This window comes from Corvus moneduloides, chromosome 6 (genome assembly GCF_009650955.1).
Source record: "Corvus moneduloides isolate bCorMon1 chromosome 6, bCorMon1.pri, whole genome shotgun sequence".
Classification (NCBI taxonomy): Eukaryota; Metazoa; Chordata; class Aves; order Passeriformes; family Corvidae; genus Corvus; species Corvus moneduloides.
The window spans coordinates 3,265,176-3,286,195 of record NC_045481.1 but is presented as its reverse complement, the minus strand read 5'-3'; the positions used below and the strand labels follow the sequence as shown (position 1 = coordinate 3,286,195).

The 21,020-nt window shown below is 49.3% G+C and overlaps 1 protein-coding gene across 5 annotated transcripts in view; it reads right to left on the bottom strand.

The window, feature by feature from the left end:
• The window catches only part of SAMD4A (sterile alpha motif domain containing 4A), a 99,773-nt gene that overhangs the window by 45,148 nt on the left and 33,605 nt on the right, over positions 1–21,020 (bottom strand). Inside the window, exon 1 of one of the 5 annotated variants that reach the window (XM_032110964.1) lies at positions 16,753–16,828. The exons of the other annotated variants lie outside the window; for them this stretch is intronic. The gene's annotated coding sequence lies outside the window, so the exon portion shown is untranslated. Of the gene's footprint in view, positions 1–16,752; positions 16,829–21,020 lie in introns of those variants that run through there. 5 annotated transcript variants of the gene reach the window in all.

The window sequence follows — 21,020 nt, the reverse complement described above, 5'->3', positions numbered from 1 at the left end:
TTGCCTTCAATTCCAGTTGAATTTATCTGGTTTTATGCTTGAATTCATCTGACTGCAGATTCCGAACTAGATGACCTTTAAGGTTCCTCCCAACCCAAATCATTCAGTGATTCTATGAGCAGGGTGGAGAAACCACACCCCACCTCACACAGGACAGTGCTGCAAAGATACGACAGAAGAGCAAAAAAATCAAGAGATTTCACCCACGAGTCTGAATTTGTACCGAGTGTATCGACCAAGGGCAGGTTGCTGCCAGCCCCAGCCTTCCCACAACTGCATTTACTGGTCTGTGAGATGGGCCAGCTCCCCACCACCTATCACAAAAATCCACTCTCCAACAGTACTGCAGATACAAACCTCTGCCCTGGCTCCTGCTGCAGCAGCTCGATTGAGGGTGAAGCACAAAGTGTTTCCAGCTGAAGGGATTTAAATTATTACTTGCAGTAATTAGCACCTGCAGGTCGGCCCAGTCGCAATACTTTGTTTGGGCGAATTGACATCATTCCCTTCGTAAATCAGCCTCATTCAAAAGCCCAACATTAAGGAAAACAAAGTGAGAACCCCGTTGGAAGCACTCTGTACCCCATCCAGAGCACACCAATACCCTCGCTGTTAAACCTGGCAGCCTTCTCCCTCCACCAGAGGCCAAATAATCAGAATTTCAGCATGTGCCTCCTCGTTATTGCAACCAACTCTAATTAAAAGGAAAAACATCTCAACGATAAAGGTTCTTGCAGACCTGCCAGCTGCACCAGGCAGAGAGGCAGGCTGACATTGAAACGCCGCTGAACCTGAATCCTGCTCCAAGACCGATGCAAAATCACAGCCAACACAGGGGAGAAGACACCGGTGGTGTTTCCAAGCACCTCCACGCCTGTGAGGCTGTGGCGTGGAGTATCAATCCCACCAACCTCCCCCTGCTACAGGCCCGAATTTGTGCCTGCGCTGGCGCTGACCTCAGCGGGGCGGGAGGCCCTAATCCCACACGTCTGAAGGCAGCGGGAGCCGTGCCAGGCAGCACCGTGCCGGCTGGATCCACGGCTGGCTGGCACCTCCTGTGGCTCCCGGCGCTGCAGCGGCTGGGGGAGGCCACTCTGCATCCTGGGAACAGCTTCCTCACAGGTCACCAAAACCACTCACCCCAGCGGATAATGCGGGATTTGACAGAGGAAAAGCCAATAAACCCTCGTGGCTGGCTTTTTGCTGTCACTCCCACCCATTCAGGTCTAACAGGCCAACTTGGGGAGGAATTGGGAAGCAGTGGTGAAGCTCTTGCCCTGGAACAAGCCTCTGCTAGGAGCTGGGAACAGCCAGCAAACAACTGGGCACCAGGAGGGATTGGGGACTGCTTTGTGTGGGATTAAGAGCTCTGCATTTCCCCTCCTGGAGCACCCAACCCCACAGCTTTGAACCTCCAGGTCCAACACGCTCAGCAGTGCTACCCCAGCATCTTTGGTGTATAACGAGATATAAAAAGGCAACCACAGAATTCCCCTTTCCCTGACTGGTCACTTTCATGCACAGATTCAAGGGTGGACAACCTCTCTGAAGCACAGATGGACCTTTTGTCCACCAGCACCCACGAGGAGAGGACAGACAGACATCACACTAGGCACATGCACCATCTCCCTTCTCCAGCACCCACATCCCACCTCACGCCCTGGCTCCCTCACGGTGCCAGGGAGCACCGTGCTCGATGGAAAATCTGCCAGTGATGCGCAGCAGCCTCTGGTTCACGTGGTGCTGGCTCCCCTCCGTGTTTCCAGCAGCTACGTCACACTCTAAGAGGCTAAAAATACATTAGGAAAGTACTTAGTGTTTCTTTTCCACCGGAGTGGCTGCTGCAGAGAAGCTCCAAGTGGGAGGGGAGGTGAACAGACCAGAGTGGATGCAGGGAAGAGAGGCAAAAAAAAAGGAGCAATAAGCACAGCACGTCCCACAAAAGGTGGTGGCTGGGGAAATCCCCGCTGCAAGAAACACTGGATCCTTGGAGAAACAAAGGCAAGAGCCATGTAACGATGAAAAGCAAAGCGTTTCTGACTACACAGCAGGATTTAAGGCCAGGCTGGATAGGACTTGGAGCAACCTGGTCTAGTGGAAGGTGTTCCTGTCCACACCAAGGGGTTAGAATGGGCTGATCATTAAGGTGCCCTCCAACCCAAACCAATCTGTGATTCTGTGGTTCAGCACTGACAAGAGCACAGAAGAATTCAGGAAGGAGCATCTCCTCCATTCCTAATTACCGAGATTAAGAAGCTCCATGTAAATTAACGGCACAATATTCCTTGTTAAATGCAGCAGTGAATATTTAACCACCAAAACCAATTCTGTTCCAAAGATACAACCTTCCTGCAACAGCTCCCAGCATTCCCCTGTGTGCAACAGGAGAGTCCTTCACCACCCAGGGCTGAGGCAGGAGGGATGGGTTTGTCAGCACCTCTGGGTGGCAAGAGGCTGCTGCACTTCACTTTGGAAGAACAGCCAGTTTCATAGAATTTTGGAATGGTTTGGGTTGGAAGGGACCTTCAAGACCAGCCAGTTCCAACCCCCCTGCCATAGGCAGGGACACCTTCCACGAGACCAGATTGCTCCAAGACTCATCCAACCTTGCCTTGGATACTTCAGGGATGAGGCAGCCACAGCTTCTCTGGGCGACTCTTTCAACAATTTATTGCTTTTCTTCTTGGGATGCCAGGCAAGGAGCAGGTGACTGTATGACATGTAAGTTCTGGGGAAATAAAAAGCAAACGACCCCCTGCTCCCCTCTCCAAAACCCCAGTGTGAGATAAGACACGAGCCCTACTCGACCTGTTGCCCTTTTAAAGGCAGCTCTCCTTGGGCAGCGAGTTCAGCTGTTTATCGCTGGCAGCTCCCCTCTCCATTACGCTCTCCAAAGCAGCAGCAGCCTCATCAAGCGTTAGCAGGAGGTGGGAATTTCGGCACTGAAGCCAGGCTCAAGGACAACCCTTGATCAGATCTTCCCATCCTGTCACCCCAAACAGGCTGATGAAACCCCACCAGCAGACAGAGCAGCAGGGCAGGGAGCTCAGCACCCTCCACCTAACTTGTAAACTCAAACTGGGAGCAGAATGCCCATTATTTGGGTCAGATGCAGAACAAACTGGAATCTCTCTCACCAAAACATCCCTTAACTCCCATTGAGATCCACAAGGACAGAAGAGCCCAGCTCCACTGTGAGTAGAAATGAGTAAGATTTTCATATTTTTGCCACTATTTTCCCCCTCTACCTCCTGAGCTTGCCAGAGCTCCAGTCATTAGGAGGCTGTTTGTACAAACCCAGAAGTGATGTATTTTTAGCACTGGAGAATTGCATGGCATGATCATTAAGGAGCTTCTGCAGACAGCAACAAGAGCAGGGATTTTTCCTTCTCTAAATTGGCTCCAGCCACTACAGTTTTCAGCCCAAAGCAGACTTTCAGGAAATTCAGGAGGAGCAGGAGCCTTTTTCCATGACATATTTAATGCTGAGCTGAAGTACTCTAGATTTTCACACTGTGCATCCGACAGGAGGTTTTATGGATTTGTTTTCTAGGCTGCACCGTTGCACACTTTTGCTATGGAGCATAATACCCTGTATTATCACAACACTCCCTAGCAACAGGACTTTAATTTAGTGCAGAGATTTCCAATGCTGAGAGCATTTCACTGACTCAGAGCAAAGATGACACGCTGGGAAGCCTTATCAAAAGCCCCACGGGTGCCAAGGGAATCTACACCACATGAATGATGGTATCCAAGCTTCTCAACACAACGTGGCCAGCACTGGCACAGAGAACACCTTGGGAAAGAGGAGTTGGCTTCACTGATTTCACAAGCCACAGTCCAGCCAGCATGGATTGATGTCTACATTGATGATAGCAGTCCCAACAGGTGGGAAACAAGAGTGAAAATTCAACAAGTGCCCAGCGCTTGGACAGAGGAATGTGGGAAATGGTTCAGTGTCAGAAATGAGAGCTCAGAGCCGGCAGGACATCAACAAGGATGAGGTGCCACCTCCTGCTTCTCACCCCAAGGTCAGGATGAAGACAGATGCTTGGCAGACAAAACAACCAACCTCCTGTGAGAGTTGTCCTGAAGAGTGAAGCCAACCTGACACTGGACAAGGACGCTCAGTGCCAGTTTCCCTTTACTCACTGGAGCACCCAAGCTCCTGGGCATCACGGGCATCCTGCTCCCAAACCTCAGATGGGGAGGATGGACTTTGGGAAGTGCAGGGAAATAGTGCCAGGGTCCCTCCCACCTGAGCACAGAGAGCGTGCAAAGGTGCAAAAGCCCCATCAACGCTGTGGACACTGTCAAGTGGGGTGTTGCTCCACCTCTGCCCACCGGGGCAGGACAGCAGGAGAAAGCAGGAGCACTATCCACAGGTGGGTAGAGAAGGCTCTCATGGCAGAAATGACACCAAAATGACATCCCTCGTGGACAGCAGAGGGGAATCCATCAGCCCTTGTGCATGCAACGAGGAGACAGGAATATGAGAGCAGCTGTGCCAGGTCTGCTGGTACAAGAGACATCCTGATGAGATCCTGGGTCAAGTGGCTTTTGTTGGTTGCTGTGCAAAGCCAGCTGAGCTCAGCCCGCAGAGCCTGGCCCACGGCAACGGGATGGGTCAGCAAGGATTAAAAGCATAATTAAACAGGGGCTGCAGATTGCTTCCAGAAGTCCCATCACCCCCTGGAGCCCGTGAGCTCAGCTGCTGGGAAAACGCTGCTGGTTTTGCTGCTTCTGGGACCTGGGGTACAGGTGGGAAATGAGTTCACTGCCTGCTTTCACTTACACCAGGGTTATATTGCTCACATGCCTCAACACGCCCTCAAATCCAGATTTTCAGTGGAATTTCCTAGGATGTAGGGAGCCAAAGAAATAAAACATGCAATTTTTTGTATCTCTTTGAGCCTAATCCATAAAAATGCCCGAATCTTCCTGACTTTCAGTGAGGAGACTACAGGCACAACCACAGGCACGGAGGAAATACTCCTCTGACTTCTTAATTTCAATTGCAAAAAGCCTTTTACCAAAAGCTTAATTGAAATGCAGATAAGTTCCTTCAAAGGCTAAAATAAATACATAAAAAATTATCTGAATGTCATAATGGTGCTGCCTAAAATGGATAAAGGATGAGAAGGGGGAAAAATAATACTAAAAATAAGTTATGAAGGGTATGCAAGGTATTGATATACAGCACATGGTTTAAACTGTTAATCATTGAACAGATTCCAGTATAAAAATAAAGAGACTGAAGCTGCACATAATGGAGGAGTTGCTCTATTTATAAACTTCTCTGTGCAAAGGGCAGCAAGGGCCGGGATGAGGCGGCAGTGGAGGCAGAGGGACGCTGCTACAGAGCCTATATTTGAGGGAAAATAAACAAGTTTTTCTTTTTATTTTTTTAAAGCGTTGTCAACAAAATCAAACCGAGTTGCCCAGGAGCCTGTGTGCCCCAGCCATGTGAGCAGCATTTCCAGCCCGGGCATGTGACAGCCCTCCCAATTTAGCCAGTAACTGACTCCCTCTGACCTGTAATAACACCGCTCCCAAATTAGAGCCCTCAATTTGACTTGGCTCTGCTCCTTCCCTCCCAGTGACATAAAGCATCCTTTTTCCCCCCCTCTCCCCTGAACATTCCTAATCCCGTCCTTTCCCACTGCCAACTCAAACTCCCATTTAGTCTTTTCCTATTTTTTCTGGGGGGAGGTTGTGGAGGGACGAGGGGGCGCAGGCAGCAAAGGGCAGGGAAAAAAGACCGGTGGAAAAACACCAAGAGACAAAAACAACAACAAAATCAGACAAAAATTCCAAGTTGGTGACATTCAGCTGGAAAAGCTCAATGACTCACATGCAAATAAAATCTGCCTAAATTCACTGCTGCATGATGCAGGCCACTGGCTTCAGCATAAAAAAGGCCGGGATGAAATCATCCACAATTAAATGGGAGCTTGGAAGGCTGCAAAAGCAGCCGCATCAGCGCGGCTCCCTCGGCTTAATAGGAAACACAAAGGAAGGAAGTTCAGCGGAGTGAGAACATCCCCCTTTTCCCCTCCTTTCCACCGACACCTCACACCATCAGTCATCCCCAACCCTCGGCGTGGCTCCTCCGGCATCACACGTCGGCGCTCGGCTCCGGCAAGCTGCTCCTCAGCAGCCGGCTGCCAGCTTTTAATGGGCTTTCCTGGAATACCAGCTCAAAAGTAAAATAAAAATAAATGTGGCTACGTAGCAAGGCAAACCCCCCACCAGCCAGCGGCTTCTTCCAGAGATTTCTGTCCTGGTCTTTGCAGAATGGTCGGAGATACTGGAGAATTAACACTGAGAAACCCTGGATCAAATCCAGTCCCTCTCCAAATCCCCTGTATACGCGGGGAGGGATTTAAGTCTCAGTTCTCAGATTTGCTCTTGCATTGCAACAGTGCTTTAAACCTTATGAGTTTTCAAATACTGTCTGAAGTCATGCTACAGGAATGCACTTGGAGCGACCCCCAGGGAATGGGGTACCAGGGGCTCCCCTTATGCCAGCATGAGCACCAGGCTCTGCATCCTACCCCTTCAACACAACCCTTTTGTGGGGCTGTGCCATGAACCAGGTCACTGCCCTCCTTCAAGCCAAAAATAACAATGTGAGGGGGAAGAATAAACTAAAAAAGGTCATTTTAACCTGGATTGGGAGTCACAGCACGGTTCTCAAAAGGCTTTTAGTGCTCCACCTAAGAAGGGAAAACAAACCTGAAAAAAAGAGTTGGTACCTCTGCACCCTCCAAAGTGCTGCTCTGGGGATCACCAGGTGAGCATCATCCCTCTGATCTGCTCCGGTGAGATCCCACGTGGAGTCTGGCATCCAGCTCTGAGACCCCCAACATAGAAAGGACATGAAGCTGCTGAAATGAGTCCAGAGGAGGCCAAAGAGATGCTCTGAGGGCTGGAGCCCTTCTGCTCTGGAGCCAGGCTGGGACAGCTGGGGGTGTTCACCTGGAGAAGGCTCCAGGGAGAGCTCAGAGCCCCTTGCAGGGCCTAAAGGGGCTCCAGGAGAGCTGGAGAGGGACTGGGGACAAGGGATGGAGGGACAGGACAAGGAACAATGGCTTCTCAGTGCCAGAGGGCAGGGATAGATGGGATATTGGGAAGGAATTGTTCCCTGGGAGGGTGGGCAGGCCCTGGCACAGGGTGCCCAGAGAAGCTGTGGCTGCCTCATCTCTGGAAGTGTCCAAGGCCACTTCGGATGGGGCTTGGAGCAGCCTGGGATAGTGGAAGGTGTCCCTGCCATGGCAGGGCTGGAACTGGGTGCTCTTCCCACCCAAACCATTCCATGATTCCATGATCCGCCCAGGATGCAGGACAATACCCCAAGCATCTGAAGTGGCCACAACCAGTGGCTCATTGCAGCTCACTTCAGCTAGGAACCGAATCCTATCTCACAAGGAGAAATTAGGTGACCAGCTTCACTTTTATTAGGAAATTGGGTGCTTGAACCTTACTGGACTTCCTCCCCTTTGGGGTGGATGGGCCTGTCCCAGGGATTATCCCCAGTGCTGTGCTTTTGGAAGATTCCAGCCTGAGCTGAAGGCTTCTCAGCACTCGCAGTGGCTGCAGGAGCAGGGTGTGAACAGGTCCATAAAAGGGAACTGGGAGACTTGAGCCTCCTGCCAGTGAGCCTACATTTGCTCCAGAGGAATCTGCACCTCTCTGGGGAAAAAAAAAAAAACTATAAAAATAATATATTGAGGTCTACAAGTGGGGAAAGGCTGCAACTGCCTGCAGGAGGACATCCGACTGCACCCAGGCCATCTGGTCACCCACCCTCAGTGACACTGCCCTCCCTTCGCCACCAGATGCTAATTCCTTTCATCCTGCCTGGCCCTCGGCTGGTGTAATTTTAGGTCTGTGAATAGGACCATCTGCCTTTGAGATGCTAGTTTATTTTTGGCTGAGCCCTCCCTTTCACCACTCCCTCCTTAAAGGAAGTCCAAACCAGGCACTGTTGGGAACAGTGTTCCTTGTCTGGTCCTCTAATCACCGTGCATTAATGAGCTATCTAGAGGACGTTCTACGCCGCTGTCACTCGTCAAATTGGGGGTGTCATTATCTTCAAAGCACTTTGCAAACACTTTTTTTCCTTCCTGCCCGTGTTGCCACCACAAAGTAGTAATTATTCACTTCTCTCTCAATATGGTGGGCTTGGTCCAACGTCCTGGAGCTCGGCCAAGACGTGCTCAGCAAAATCCAGCGTGGCCAAAGTAAAGCTGAAACAAAGTGGTCCCTATCTTTGGATGCTGAGGACTGCTACCGTTGCTTCCTTTCCCACAGAAGACATGGAAATGGTAAAAATAAAACTAAATGCTGGAACCACATCGGCCAATAGTGTAATTTCCACATATTAAGTGATGCCTGGAGAAAAAGGCAGTTCTGAGGAAAGTTTTGCTTTTATATACATCTAAGTGCTATGAATGAAAGTCACTGTCACAATTACGCAAAACAGTAATTAGCAAAATACTGCATAAAAATGCTGCAAAAAATGCTCCTGGCTGGGGTGACCATATGGGTACTCCCAGCCAAAGCTGCACATGGGTAAGCCCTGAGATCACAGCAAGTCCATGGGCAACCCTACCATGCCAGGGGCTCAGCCCACCTTTTGGGACAGATGTTGGAGCCATCTCTTGGGATAAATGAATGTCCTCCTCCATGTCCCAGCCAAAGGCATCCCAGACTGCTTGGGAGGACACAGGCAGGGTGAGCTAACAGGCTGAATCTGTGCATCTACCAGCCACAAAATCACTGATTTTCTTTCCTTTCAAGATTTTCACAAGCATCTGAGACAGGTGGGAACAATGGTTCCAGGTAACCCCTTCCAGGACCAATTGGCTTCTTTGTACAAATCCAGGTTGTGCAAAGCTTGTGCAACTTTACCAAAATTGGTTGGTTTTTTTTTTAAAGATGAGGAAGGTTCAGTCTGAAGTTTCAGCCAGTTCTCAGCTCTGTTATGGACCTCCAGGAGCTACAGGACATGGAGCCCATTGCTGGAAATCAGACACCAGAGAACATCCGTACAGGGTAGCCTCCCTTGCTGCATGCACCTCACAGGCTGAAGAGCACGAGCCTGTTATGCTGCCAGGCCCCTCACAGGGAAAACATACCCAGGACTTCAAAGGAGAAAATTTCTGTGCAATGCTTGAGGTGTTAAAAGCAAGCCCTGGCTTTGGCTGGCCACAGCTCCCTGCCCTGCGGGAGCCCGGGGAAACACCTGGTTGCTCATTGCTTCAAATTCTCTGCAGTAAATGAAAGAAAAAGTAACTTAATGGATCTGATCAGATCTCAGATTTGACAAGATTTCCTGCCTGGGTAAAAACTGACCCATTTTGCTTTGGCTTTAAGGTAGGATGAACAGAAAACTACACTAGCTAGGCTGTGAAGTGAGGATAAGCAGCTTCACCCCCATGCTGGGGTGAATTCCTAGGAGGAATTAGGGGATGCAGACATCCCTCCCCTCCCCTTTCTGCTGCTCACATCACCCAGAGCAAAGCACTAGACCAAAGCCAGTGATGAGTCACTGCGAGGAGGAGACCTTCTAATTTCACCCGCTTTGATCCTGCCCTGAAGTGCCAACGTCAAAGAGAAGGGAGGGGAGAGCTGGGGCTGAGTCAGGGAGGACGGGAAATCTGTGCATCTACAACAGAGACATTCAAAGCAAAGTGAAACTCCTCTTTTTTAGGAAACCCCCACAAAAAAGTGACACAAAGAACTGACTCTCCCCAGGTTGTACCAGAGCAGCAACACTCAGCTGACTCCCTGTGTCTTTCCCAGCTGTACAAGCACTTGTAAGGCAGAAACACCGGGTTAAAAACACACCCTTCCCTGGGTAATTCACCTTTCCCTGTGGAATTCACTGTGTTGCAGTGCTGCCTGCAGCAGTTGGCTTGTCGTTCCTTTGTAGCCAGACTCACATTTTGTTTCTCATATACCCACGAAGCACTGCAGGACCTCAAAACAAAGAGCGACGTTGTTCCTTCAGAAGAAAACCACTGTTCACCCAGTTTTTACTGATATTTCACAAAAACATCCCAGGAGCTGCAAGGATTCGTTTGGGGGGGAGGCTGAAATGATGTGTCCCAGTCACAGCTTTTTCACTGGGAACGTTTCCATGATCCTTTTCCACCGAGAGCACATGACATGGGTCAACGTGGACACAAAGGACAAAGAACACCAGTCCTGGAAATTCCATGCACCCACTGCCTGGCTGGGTGGTTTGGCCATGCCTGGTTCCTCTCCCGTAATTGCTGATGCCCATCAAAGGCACCAAAATTACATTGAGGAGCCTAACTCCTGTCCCAGCTCTGAGCAATGATGAGTTTGACACTTTTTAGTGCTTTCCCCACTAATTCAAGTTTTCACTCAAACCACAATCCTCCTCTTGCCTGGCTAAAATGTCCATTCTCAGCTATCAAAAAAAGCCACAAGGAGAATTTGAGATTTTGTTCTCTTGACCAAGTTCCATAATATTTGGGAAGAAACTACCAACAAAATGAAAACCTTGTATTTTTGTGGGGGGAGCAGGAGGAACAGACCTCCCTGCAGAAGAAAATTCCCTCCTCTGCATCTTGTTTTCCTCTGAAGAGCAGGAACACATTGCAGTTACTCACACGGAAGGATTCAACCTCCACCACTTAAAAGAGATGAACAGGAGGAGTGACATGATTTCTGGCAGCTGACGACCCCTCTCCTACCCTCTAGGCTACTGATTCCAGCTAATTGGAGTCTCAAGTGGCTGCAAGCCAGTCAACAGCAACACAGCAATAAATGTGCAGAAATCCAGTAAATTCAGAGAGATACACAACACTGGTTGTGGTCCAACAGCCTGATCCATTCAGGCATGACCAAAATTTAAAGAATATTGTTAAAGGTCCAAATGCCTTTTCAACACTGACAGGTTTGGGGCATCAGTCACCTCCCTGGGAAGCCTGTCCCAGATTTGGACCACCAACTTGGTAAAGAAACCACAGATTCACAGACTGGTTTGGGTTGGAAGGGACATTAAAGTCCATCTAGTTCCAAGCCCCTGCCTTGGACAGGGACACCTTCCACTATCCCGGTTGTTCCAAGCCCTGTCCAACCTGGCCTTGGACACTTCCAGGGATCCAGGGGCAGCCACAGCTTCTCTGGGCACCCTGTGCCAGGGCCTCCCCACCCTCATTATGAAGAAATTATTCCTAATATCTAATCCAAACCCCTTTTACTTTAAAGCCATTACTCCTTGTCCTTCCAACTGAAATAATCTGTCCTGTTCTACTCTGTTCTATTTCATTCCATTCCATCCTCCTGCAATTCCATGCAGCTGGGCTCTGCTGTAGGCAAACCCAGCAGAAAGGCCTGATTGCTGAATACCTGCAGCAATTCAGATCCTGTCTGGAGAGGTGCAAACTGCACCCACCCAGCATAGAAGGGCCTGGGAAAGGCTTTACTATGTCATGATACAGCAACAGCATCATCCCACTCAGCACTACATCTGCAACCTCCATGGCAGAGGGAGGTTTACATCCCAGCTCCCCACAGGAAAAGTGAAGCTTGCAGCTCAAAAGGATTCCAGCAACTGCTCAGGCATTCCAGGTTTCCAACTCTCTTTGTGTGGTGTGAAGGGAAATTCAGGATTTTTGGTTTTACACAACTCTGAGTTACCCTCTGCCTTCTCCACCTTCCCACTGTGTCTCCACCTGGTATTAGGAAGGGAAATGTCTTAAGCAGAGGGGAATCAGAGGCTGCAGCTCTCTGGCAATCCGTTAAAGACAGGCACTCACACAGGTAATGCCTGCAAAGCCTCTGCTCCTCCTCTGGGCCACTTTACAAGCAGCAACACAGCAAGGGACTTGTTAAAGGCAGAAAATTGGGCACCAGGAACAAATTCCCTGCCCTGCCACTTTCCACAGCCCCTTTGCCGCTGTGGAATATGCACACACGGACATCGGACAACAAACTGCAACTCTCAGTGTGAAGCAGTGTGACAAGGAGAGCTGTAAAGCAAACACTGAGGGTTTTATATGGAAACGCAGCAGGAGGGAGTGTTATTCGCAGAGATGCTTCTCCATCAGATGCTGACAATTGGTTCAGACCACAAAAGCGCCCCAGCTTCAGCAGGACCAGCTCACAGCAGCACAGGGAGGAGCTGGGGAAGGTGGTGAGAAGCCCTGGCTTCCCACTCATACCCCATACCCCTGGGAAAAACTGGAAAACAGTTTTTGGGGAGAGATCAGAGATGCAGTAAATTCCTGGCTTGATAAAGCAACCAATGTGAGGCCGTGCTCAGCTTTCAGACCTTATAACGGCCACCACTGTTTGCAGAAGGAAGTTATTTCGGGGTGAAACCTGATCAGCTCCTGGGGCAGCGGCACAAAGGCCGGGAGAAGCGTCTCGCTGCTCTCCCTGGGATGCAGCTGCCAGGGAGCTGCCTGAACCTCAGTGCTGGCACTACCTGCTGTCCCTCTCCTGCACCTCCGTGTCACACGGTGCCTGCCTGTGTCGCTGACACCAACCTGGACGGGATCAGCATGCTGAACGCAAGATGGAGTGGAGTAGAATAGAATAGAATAGAACAGAACAGAATTTATTTTCTCCCATGATCCCAGACTCCCTGCATGACTTCCAAGTGTCTTTTCTCCTCCACAATAAGAAGAGTTCACAGCACAAGCAGGGAGGATTCCTCCTTGCAGGGCTGACAGGGATGGACAGATCCTGCTACAAAAGCCTTGGAGCTGCAAGGCTGGAGATTGCCAGCATTCCCTTTATCCTCAGCCTGCCCTTTCCTCTCTTTCGAGTAATTTTGACAGGAGTTTAAAGCTTCCTGCACCTTTAGGGGGTGTGGCAGGACACTCTGTCAGTGGAAGATGAGTGGCAAAGTCAGAGCTTTTCCAGCCCTGCTGTCCTCCTCGACACCAAGGTTAGCATCTCCCATTGCTCCCTATCCCAATGATTTTCTACTACACCAAACAAATCAGAATTGGGTTTAAAAAACCATCCCCCCATCCCCAACCAAGCCAACTATCACTAGTGCAAGGAACGAGGCAGTGCAGAATCATCTCCCTGTGACTTGGATCTGCCTCCAGGTGACATCCAGAAGGTCCCATGGATTGCTGGTCATGATATCACCCACCACTGGTGCTTCACTGCTGATGGGATTGGGAAGCAGCCTCCCTGCCCTGGTTAACATGGGTGCTCATCAGCCCCATGCAGCAACTCATCCCTTCCAGCCATGGACCAAAAACCACCTACCCAAAGAGAGGAACGCAAAAGTAGCAAAGGGACTTGGGTGGTTAGGGATTTGAGAGAGGAAAACAACATTCAAATGTTGGATGAAAACAAAACAACCTCTGAAAACACTTCTACTTTTATTTTGTTTGAGGAACTTTCTGGGTAAATCCATTGAATCACAAGTACCCAAAGCCCCAGCAGCTGCTTTGCTCCTGTGCAAAGTTTGCATTCAAGGAGATTTTTCCTCCCCCCAGCTCTTAAAATAAAAAGTTGGTTTCCCCAGGCTGGCCAAACAACCTCACCACACTGCAGTGCAAACCCACTCCCAGCTCTCCCAGTGCTGGGGATTACTGGGTTACAGATCTGTGGCCTTACCATACAAACCCAGTTTCCTGGATACTTGCACCACAGCCTCTAAATTCTGTTGTGGTCTGGACTTCACGGGCTGCTGGTTTTAATATTTTCGGATGCTGGAAGCAAGGCAAGTTCCCTGCAAGTCCCAGCCATTTTCTTAACCTTTTTTTTTGTTTGATTTTCATTTTCCATGATGCTGTGGAAGAGACACAAGCCATGATGTGACAGGACACAAAGGTGGCTCTGGACACAGCTGGGACCTTCCATCCCTGACTCTCAGCACACAATTTCTAACATGATGGGACTGCCTGAAACCACAGCTGCTTCCAACCTCTTTTCATGTGAAGACCAAGTGAAGCTACTTTTCATTACGTAGATATGTCTATTAGCAATACAATTTATGGCTTGGCATTATTCAGGGAAATTAATGAAGCGTTCTTGCTTCTAAAGATAAAACATCTTTCCAAATCCTTCCCATACATGTACTGCTTGCTCAGCATTCCTGCATTATTCATTGGTAACGACAGAGCACTTTTGCAGTGCCTTCCCCATAGCAGCATCCTCCAAAGTGGGCTGCTCCAGGTGGGATGAGGAGACCCAGACCCACCTCCTTCTCCTGAACAGGGCAGTTTAACTCCTCTGGGATTTCCCAGGTGAATGGGGCTGTGACTTCTCTACGCTGTTTCTCCCCAGAAGTCTCCCAGCCCTTCACACTGGGGTTTATCTTCCAGCCCCCTCCTAAAGGATCATTTAGGTTTGAAAAGATCCTTTAAGATTCAGTCCAGCCATTAACCCAGCACTGACAAGGCCACCATTAAACTCTGTCCTCAAGTGCCACATCCACACATCTTTTAAATCCCTCCAGTGATGGGGGCTCCACCACTGCCCTGGGCAGCTGAATCCAGTGTCTGACCTTTGCTACACTCTGATGCTGGGGACTCTCTGGGTATCTTGCCAGGCAAATTTTCCCGAAGTTCTGTGAGAAGCTGAGGCTGCTGACACGAGCAGTTGCATTTGATCAGCCAACGTGTGATGCTGAGTAAGGACGTGTTTGTCATTTCTTATTGGCCTGTTTCACAAGCTTTGTGGCTACTGTCCTGCCCTGGGCACCTTCATGGGGTGAGGCCTTAAAGGGAAAGCAAAAATCCCAAGCTCTGGGGAGATGACTGCAGCTGGCTACAGGGAGTCAAAGCTGTGGGCAACAAATCCCATGAAACTTTAACACCGACAGGCACCAAGACCTCACCCAAGAGCCATCAACAGGAAAGTCAACCTTGCTGCACGTTTGAATCAGAGCCTCAATTCTGTACACCCTAAAAATCATTATTTTATTATAGTGCTGTGCCCTTTGAACTGACGTGGGGAGATGGGACCCATCTGATTGATCACTTTTTTAGGAATGTCCAAAGCAAGCCCACCAGGTCAGTGTTCCCCTCTCAGTGCAGAACACACAGACCTGATCACAGAGCTCTGGAGATCTGGAGCTAGGGAATGCTGCCTTGCATTGCCCAAAACCAGACTCTGGCGCAACACTGGCCACACACATCACACCAAGAGAAACCCACCATCAACCCCACTCCATCTCAGAGAATCACATCACCTGCACATTCAGAGCTCAAGAAAACCCTCAGTGCTGGCAGAGGACAGGCAGGGAAGAAGGCAGCAAATACCTCTGTCACTGTATGAAAACACAGATCCTCAGCAATCAGCATTCAGGAACTTGCTTTTGATCTCAGGTTTTGCCTGTAGCATCTCCTTGATGAAACCTGTATTCCATCAACAAATCCTAGCCTGGGGGATAAACTGGATAATCAAACATCTCTGTTTGTTGTTGAATTTCCCCAAATAAACAGCATGTTCACAGTATCAACCCAAACTTTGTTAATCCTCCCCAGCTATCACCAAGTCAGCCATCTGAACACTGGTGACCTCCAGCAAAGTGTGTGTCACGGATCTTCATCATCCTCACTGCAAAACTGCAGCAAAACAAAACCTTTGCTTTGGCCCAGAACTCCCTGTTGCCAAGTGTGTTGTCACACACACTTGGACAGAAAGGCAATTATTTCACTATGGGAGTGAAATTCAGAGCTTCCACAGAATTATTTCCAGTTCAGGCAGAGAAGTGCAGCCCCCGCACTCTCCCACCCACAGCCCCAGGTGTCCTGCAGAAACCACGGCTCCCAGGGACTTTCCCTTCTCTTGCAATGGCAGGCTGCCTTCCAGAAAATAAGGAGGGCTCAGGGCAAAGTGGTGGAAGGAGCACAAGGTTTATACATCAGGGAAAATTTGTTTGCAATAAGGGCACTAAAGATGGGGCCAAGGAGGCAGGACAATATTTTTCACAGGAAGTTTAAGAGCAGACAAATGTGTCCAAACAGGCCCAACACCACCAGTGGAGAAAGACAGAGAAGTCACCTCCATGTTCTTTCCAGGGATCTGTACAGGAAATATTTTCAGTAATTCTATAAACAACATAAATACAAAAACACTCCTTCAGAAAATCCAGAGTTAACCAGTTCAAGCGATCTGCATCGCTTGTTCTTCTTGAGGGTCCTGCACACATCAACTGATGCTGCCCTACAAAACAAGGCAGGGCTGTATCACAGAATCACAGAAGGATTTGGATTGAAGGGACCTTAAAGCCCATCCCATTCCACCCCCTGCCATGGGCAGGGACACCTTCCACTGTCCCAGGTTGCTCCAAGCCCTGTCCAGCCTGGCCTTGAACACTTCCAGGGATCCAGGGGCAGCCACAGCTTCTCTGGGCAACCTGTGCCAGGGCCTCACCACCTTCACAGCCAGGAATTCCTTCCCAATATCCCATCTAACCCCGTCCTCTGGCAGCGGGAAGCCATTCCCCCTTGTCCTGTCACCCCAGGCCTTTATTCAAAGTCCCTCTCCAGCTTTCTTGGAGCCTCTTTAGGCACTGGAAGGGGCTCCAAGGTTTCCCTGGTATCTTCTCTTCTTCAAGCTAAACAATCCCTATACATCTTCCCACAGATCTTCTGCAAAGGTGAAGTCAAGCTCCACTCCACAGAGAGGTGCAGAGAACCTCCTCAGCTGAGCTGGACTGTGGCTCCAGCTCCGGCTCCAGCTCCCTATTGTTCAACAAAAACAGGATAATTCACACCTGCTGGGACACTTTCTCACCTCTGGCAGCTGAAACCAGTTGGAAGTTTACAGTCAACAAGTTTCTCCCCCTCCTTTGCAGTTCAGCGAAATTGTTTTAAAGATCCTTTGTCTAGAACAACACAGACAACAGTGTTTACTTAAAAACAAAGAAGCAGGACAAAAAGTGCTTTTCCTGAGCTTCCCAAGGCACAAGGGTTTGACTGGAAGGTGCAAGGCTGGTGGGGAGGGGAGTCTTGCTGAACAGTACAGTAGGTGATAGGACCGAGCATCTGAAAGGCTGGAAAAGTAGCTTTAGAAAGCATTAGCTCCCACACTTTCATGTAATCAGATACAATGCTAGCCAACAAAATCCTGCGTTTAATAGCCAATCCAAGTTTTCCTTGGCTGGCAGACAAAATTTGCTTTCTGTTTTTTAACTCCAGCCTCAGTCACTCTTGAGAAACAGATTTTGCCTGTGTCGTATTTTAAACAAGTCAATATGAATGTGATTTAGAGGAGTTAGAACTCAAAGGTTGGGGTGCTGTCTTTCCTTTTCTTATTCCTGAGCAAATGTCCTACTCCTGTCTATCTGTCTGGCATGTGGGAAGCCTGTCTAGGGCAGCAGTGTGTGACCAGTGATTTGTGAATGATTTTCCATCACTATGAGCAGACTTATTCTGGTTTATAGCCACCGTATTGACATGCTCATTGTTATCCCACTGCCCTGGCCCTGAAGACCTCCATGTGTGCACAGGTAAGAGAGCAGCTGCAGGTAAGACTCCACATGGAGAAAACAGGGTGTCCATCCCAGTGACTTGATGTATTCAACAGGAGAGGAATCAGGGTGTATATATATATATATATATATATATATATATATATATGTACACACATATAGTATTTTAGAATGTTACCCATTTTGATAATTGGCCTATTCAAATTTGGGTCCCGAGAATCTTTCTGAACTGGGAAAGTTGCACAGTTTACATTCCTCTCAATAGCTGAAGGACCTGTTTTCCAGTTTTCTAAATCCACATATGCACAGGAAATAGTTGACAACTTGTGACCTAAAGGTGAGTGTTTTACAGTGTGTTGGTTGCCTAAGGCAGCAGTTGGACTTGATGATCTTAAAGGTCTTTTCCAAGCTAAGCTCTGATTCTGTAGGTATGTATTTGGATAGACACATTGGTTTAGCAAGAAAAGATTGTTCTGAAAATCTAGAAGACAGAGCATATGTATTGCTCTGTATGCTTACACTACATTACTTTAGGATGCATTATTACAAATGGGATTTTTCTGTCTTCACAGGCCATTTAAAAACCCAACAGGTTGCTAAGAGCCCTTTAAGGTTTTATTTTTTCACTTTTTTTAAACCAGCCATCCATGACCAGGGACAGGAACCTGTTGCTGAAGCCCACACCCCTGTGACCAGGTGGGCAGGAGGCACAGCAGCACATCAGATACAGCAAACACATGACCACAGCTCTAAAAATACACTCTGGTATCATGGCAGGCCAGGAATAGCCCAGGAAGGGGGGATGGATGGAGCCGTTCTGACAGGATTTTCATTGTTTTATCTTTTCACACCTCCCAAAGGCTGCAGCTGCGAAAGATTAACCCTGTGAGATGAGTCTACGTGCTTGGCTCCAACCATCATCCACACGGGGCAATCCCTAGGGAATGGCAACCCCAGGTGAGCCTGCTGCTTCCAGGACCAGCACTGGGACAGGCTCCTTGGGCATCGCTGCCATGTGGATGTGGCACTTGGGGACAAGGTTTAGTGGTGGCCTTGGCAGTGCTGAGGGAACAGTTGGACTCAATGATCTTGGAGGGCTTTTCCAACCTAAACAATTCTGTGATTTGATGATTCCTGTGACACCTTTTACTCTGAGTGTCTTCCCTGGCTGAAAGGATCAAAGCCCCTGCTGAAAGCCCAGTTATTGATCTACTTGTTGCAGCACAGGGAGGGAAAAGAGTATGACCTGTCTGGAACACGCACAGCTGAGTTCAGAGCGCCAGGAAAGGTCCCTCCAGGAGCTGCATAAAGGGAACTTCATAGGGAAGAAGTAAAGAGAGATCACAGCCACTGCCAGGTAACCTAAGGGCCTGCCACAAGGTTGGAACATCCCGTCTTCTCCCTGAAAAGTGATCGGTATTTTCAGAATGTGCATTCTGGGACAAGGCTGGAGCACAGGGAAGAAACACGGCAGGTCTGGGGAGAGACAGAGATACAAAAAATAAACCCACCAAAAACCCCCACTATGAGACTATTCAGAGATCCATCACTGCAAGGGTCAGGAAGGGCTGGACTGTGGTCATTTACTCTGACTGACTGAATTAGGAGAGGAAAGAGAATTTTACATTTGGGGAGCCTTGCACCCTGGCCTGCAGCATCTCCACCAGGGACCCTGCAGGAAGCTGACATTCCCAAATTGAACCCCACGCAGAGTCCACCTGAGTCCCTCACAGGCTGCTGCAAAGGTTAATCACACCACAAGCTAAAAACCCAAACCCCATCTCCAGCCTGAATGTCTCCAGCATCCATTTCCAGCCCTTTGAGTTTCTAAAACTGGCTACCGCCCTCCGCTGAGAGCGCCCACGTCGGTATTTATATATGGATGGATCAATTCCTTGTGTCCTCCTGGATAAACTAAATCACTGAGTTTCCTTAATCATTCCCCCAAACACAGGCTGCCACAAGTACTTCTCCCAGTGCACTACCTGCTGACAGGGACTAACACAGATTTATCCCCCAGGCAGCACATCTTTTATTTACTGTGTTATCCCCGTCTGAAGAGACCCAGACTTCCCATATCTTTGGTAAGAGTCACATCTGACATCTTCCTCCAAGGAACTGCTGGCTAATGTGCAAACCAGACCAATCAACTTTCCATTCAAGTTCATCAGCATTTAAATGAGGGTGAGTCACTGCTGTGCACAGCAGGGCCCAGACTCACAGGTCTAAAGATAAGGGGAGGAATTCCGATAAACACCACCTATCGTATTGATCACAAACCCAGCAGGTCTGTCACTCAACAGATTAGTGTCTCCAGCAGCCGGTCCCCTCCTAACCTCCAGCCACATCTTTCCTAAGCCTGGGTTTGCTGCAAAGGAATTTATTAAAAGATGTGGAGGGAAGAGCACTCCCATTCTTCCCTGGTGGGGGCATGATGATTAACAGAATCATTTAGGTTGGAAAAGCCCTGTAAGATTGAATGAAACCATTCCCCCAGCATTGCCAAGTCCACCACTAACCCATGTCCCCAAGGGCCACATCCACATGGCTTTTAAATCCCTCCAGACATGGGGACTCCACCACTGCCCTGGACTGTCCATTCAAATCCTTGCCAAAAAAAGATGCTTGCAGAGAAATTCACGAAGAGAGGTGAAAACCTCACTCCCACCTCCACGCCCACGTGGAAAATTCAATTTACCTCTTCTCACTTGATGGAGTGTTTTGCATAGCCCCTCATGGCCTCCATGAGCACCCCCACGTCTCCTCCCCATCCCAGGCTCCCTGTTTTTTCCTGCACAGTGGGTGAGGGAGCTGCACCCTTCTGCTCCTGGCTCCTAGTGAGCCAAGGGCACAGTTCTGACCCTGGGAGCCAGCGAGGGATGGATGCAGGACAGCAAGAGAACGGTTCAGGGCACATCCTGCCGGCACAGGAAATCAGGGAATTAGGGAGAACTCCAAAGCAGCTACAACCAGGCTGTGCAGGGACTTGCTTTGTATCTGCGCTTCAGGTGAAGAACTGAACGCCGCCATCCACAGGCGAGCGAGGAGACGGGGGTGAAACAGGGCTGGGCTCCTTACCCCCCCTCCTTCTTCAAGGGCTGTGAAGTGCCTGAAAATAGAACATTTTGTAATGGCAAAAAAAGTAAAAGAAGCAGAACTGGGTCAATCAGCAAATGGGCTGATTTAAGAGAGAAATCGCAGTGTTCGTAATGGGCTAAAAACAGCGCTGATGCGTTGCCGAGAAAGAATATAATTAAGAGGCTTTTTAAAGCGGCGCTTCCCCACCCCAGCCGCAGAAATCACAGCTCACACTACCAGTATTGCTTCCACCTCATGGAGCAGGAATGCGCTGGCGTGCCGCAAGCTGGCCCAAGAATGCGGAGTTTCCGTGGGCCGGGAGAAGATCCCGAATGGCAGCGGTTCCCGGCATTCCTTCGTGGGTACATCACTGCTATCCAGTCATAAAGCACTGCAACGGAAATCGGGCTGGGGGCGGCGGGGATAGCTGACGTTTTAATTCTTTTGGTATTTAAGGAGGGGGGCTGGGAGAGCTGGGGTAGCCCAGTGGGTA